At 29.7% G+C, this 4,242-nt stretch overlaps 1 pseudogene; it reads right to left on the bottom strand.

Annotated features, from left to right (window-relative positions):
• Positions 1-2,284: 2,284 nt before the first annotated feature.
• The window catches only part of LOC105109146 (GDSL esterase/lipase At1g29660-like), a 5,773-nt pseudogene continuing 3,815 nt past the window's right edge, over positions 2,285-4,242 (bottom strand).

Here is a 4,242-nt window from a genome sequence, read left to right as displayed (position 1 = left end):
GTTATTTATTACTTCAACACTCCTTTACTTGGAAGAAGATATCAATCTTTTGATCGTGTCAACACATAATTTAAGAAGTTCATTGAGAAGATATCAATTTTTTGATCGTGTCAACATGTAATTTAAGAAGTTCATTAAAAGGAATAGCTAGTTTGTTTAGTTTTTTTATGTAGAGAGAGTCATTTCTGCCATAGTAAGGAGTAGCGTTTGGGGTACAACTTATTGGCACAACTCCAATTATAGCCAACTTTCTTGCTCCAAAATCATAGAAATTCTAAAGAAGCAATAGAATGTTTAACTTACAAAAATAAATATGATTAATTAGATATTCACTAACATAAAATCAATATATAAATGTTAACCTTTAGGTGCCGAGCATATTCTTCAACAAGAACATTAGCATATTGTTTTGGGGTATAATGACGACTTGAATTGTAATATTTTGGTAGAAAATAGTTACTAATGTAATCTTTATTGCCAATCATTGATAAATATAAGCATTGATTTAGGTAGTTTGAATAGTTTTTTCCTAATAACTGATGAATGCGAGACATGGTAACTTGGTGATGTTGTATTTGCTTGTTCAAAAAAACAAGAACACCCTACACACTATATATAGATATATATATATATAGATATAGATATATATATGTCTTCTAGTCACCATGATTCTTTTTATGTGAAAATACTTTTAAATTGCATTAAAGAAATTTTAACTTGTAATTACCCTATGTTTTCATGTTTCATTGAATTCCAGCTTAGCTAGATCAATAGTTAACACCTTCAAGGATTTGCGAGCCTTTTGCTACCTGAAAAGATTTAATGAAACTCTTAAAACCCAAAAGTTCACCTATTATGAAAAAGCTTTATGATTATTATTCAGCATGTACTTCTTTATTTGAATTTCATCAATAAAATAAAATGAAATCATAAGAAGCAAAAGGAAATGTTATGAAAGACCAAACCACTCATATAACGACTTATAAATTTCATTTTAAATATATTAGAATCTACCAATTACTCCTAACTATAATGAATCTATACTTTTAAAAATTGAAAAACAAAATAAATTTTTTTTATATAAAATCTTATACATTAAATGGAATAAAAAATGTATAGTAGCTTCCAAGAAAAATCATTTGTCAACATTCAATTCAAAAGAAGACAAAGCTCACTAATGATCTAAAACAAAATGCTAAATTTATACATATGTCTAGCTAGAATTTAAGTTTGAGATTATTGTCATAAATCCTTGAATTGATGAATCTAAATTAAAATATAACAAGTAATAAGACAAAATATAAGCAGATGTTTAGGATATACCAAGCACATCAGGCACAGTTCAACCATTATTAAACCTTTTCGTTAGACCATCAGGCAATTCAATCCCATATGGTAGATAGTTCACTTTTTCCTTATTCTTAAGATGGTTATTGTTGCCACTATCAACCAATGAATCTCCAAAAAAAAAAAAAAAAAAAAACAAGGCACTTCTGATTTTCCGTCAACATTATGTCTCAATTTCAAAACAATCAACAGAACAAGTGCAAATAGATATAGTATATTAACACTAACCATCACAAACAAATTGAGGAAATTAAACAAGAACAATATAGAAGAGGTAAGGGAAGACTAGACAAAGCAAGGGATGGGAGGAAAAAGAAGGTGAAGTGAGAAAGAAATGAGAACTAAAACAACAAACATATAAAGAAAACAAATGATAAGCAACTTTATTTTTAATAAAATAAACAAACAAATAGTAGCAATCATAATGTTTTGTTGCAATAAACATCCTAGAATATGTTGCATAATCATATGTTATGGATAAGTTTGAATCTTTTTCTTAATAAGCTCCTTAAGGTGTTTTAATTTTTGTTTTTTCAACGTGAACTATTTATACATCACAATAACCTATAAATAATATAAACTAAGTTTTTGAAATCTCCATTAACCCATGAAATATTTCATGATCATTGGTATTTTATTTTGCTATCAAAACTCTAAGAAAATATAGATCAACAAAAATCAATAATTAAAAGCTAAAGAAATATATAATTATATTAATCTTCATTAAATTATTAAGACAATAAACATACATAGAAAACAAATGGTTAGCAACTCTATTTTTTATTAAAATAAACAAATAAATGATAACAACCATAATGTTATGTTGCAACAAACATCCTAGAATACATGACATGATAATCATATGTTATCAATAAGTTATTAATAAGCTTTTTAATATTTTTTTATTTTTGTTTTTTCATAGTAGTCTATATATATATATGAGTTTGGCATCCATTAAATCCTTGTAGAGTTGATCGTCAACTGATATTAGCCTGCCGTTGAAAAGCTGGGTTGCATTATTCATAATTACCACACAAGCAGAGCCATGTATGCCACACGTATGAATTGCATCTGGAGTGCATCCTAGTTGCCCCAGTCCAAATACGACGATTTTTCGTGCTCCATGCTCGTTCAATGTCTACACAATTAATGGAAATTAATCATCACAAAAGACAGAAGCACTACAAATCAGAAGGGAAGAAGGGAAAAAAAAACAGTGGGTATTTACCCTCAGTTGCTGCTTGTATTGATCAAGAAGAAGTCCTGTATACTGGTCTAGGGTATACTCTTGGCTTGTAGGGTCGTGCTGGGGCAGGAATTAGTTATTAATGTAATCGTTGATGCCCATTCCAGCAGAATATAAGCACTTGCTTAGGTACAGGGCGGTCGATTCATTGTTTCTAGCATGTCAATCGGGCGAGAGACTGTAATTTGGTGATTTCGCAGCTGCTTGTTAAAGGTTATACGTTGCCCCTGCATCCATAGTCATTTTGCCAATCTTTGCCCAGTTTCATCGCGAATTCCAGCCGAACCAGAAGCATAATTAACACCACATATTATGTCCGTGCAAGTGGCAGTTGCAAACGGTGGAATAAAGTCCTCAAAGCCTAAAATTTCAGCTGAATTGATAACAAATGATTAATTAATTACCATGTCTTTAGTTACTTCTTCAAATCACCTACCGTGTCTAAACAACCGATCCTGCAACAGGCCAAAACTACTGTCTTGGCATATGTTTAGCAACCAAAGCGTTGATAATTGTGATATTGAAAAAACAACATTTCGTATGATAGTAAAATATCAACAATTGTCCGTCCATTGCAGAACCTTCCAGTGGGGCCACAGGGAAAATCAATCCCAGAAGGTGAATAATTGAGTTTAGCAAGAGTTTGGAGATGGCTGCTACTGCCGCTATCAGCCAATGAGTCTCCAAAAATGAAGTAGCAACGCACCTGCGACTTGATGATACTGGTGCTTGGTGTAGGTGCAGGGCTCTACATTTACTGGATATATCTGAATTTCAAACAGCAGGACAGGACACTTGATTGCCGCTTGTTATTAGCTTTTATTGTTTTTACTGAACTGGGGCCAAAGATAGTGCTTGAAGTCTCACATGATGAGCATTTATATCCAATAGATTCTCGCCGCAAATCCGCTAGCTTCGCCTGATGTTGCATTCATATCCAATAATTTGTATCATGCTCTATCATCAAGAAACATCATTTATGATGATAATAAATAATTGATATTTCATTGTAAAAAAATTGATTTAATGTTTAACATATAATATTTATCTTTAATTATGTTTTAATTTAGATTTGATAAATATTAATGAATATTGTCATAACCCAATTTTTTATTCTTTTTATTTTTATTAATTTATTTTATATAAAAATAAATGAAAATGAGAATAAAAAATGATGATGAAAAAAATAAAAAATAAAATAAAAAAATAAAATGAAAGAAGAATAAATTAAAATCTGGGTCAAGACAACATAAATTGAAAATTTGGGGACTTAATTAAACTTTGAATTAGTTTAATTAATCAAATCAAGAACTTAATTAAAGAATTGATAGGTTTTGGGACTTTATTGAGCTTGAAATTAGTTTAATTAATAAAATCAGGTATTAATTAACAAATACTCAAATTTAAGCTGATTTGGATCAAAATTTTAAGGAATTAAAATCCAAGAACTAAAGTGAAAAGTTGGGATGCTATTGGGAGCTTAATTGATTTTACTAAAAGTAATTTTGAAGGGATTAAAAGTTGAAGAGTCAATTAAGGACTGAATTAAAATATTTATAACTAAGGACTGTTTTGTACAATGCACTAAAATACAGTGGTACAATTGCAATTTATCCAGTGGGCGAAATTAAAAAAAAAAAACAGAAGAA

This window comes from Populus euphratica, unplaced genomic scaffold (assembly GCF_000495115.2).
Source record: "Populus euphratica unplaced genomic scaffold, PopEup_1.0 scaffold208.1, whole genome shotgun sequence".
NCBI lineage: Eukaryota > Viridiplantae > Streptophyta > Magnoliopsida > Malpighiales > Salicaceae > Populus > Populus euphratica.
Note: the sequence above shows the minus strand (reverse complement) of the source record. Positions and strands in the feature narration are given on the sequence as shown.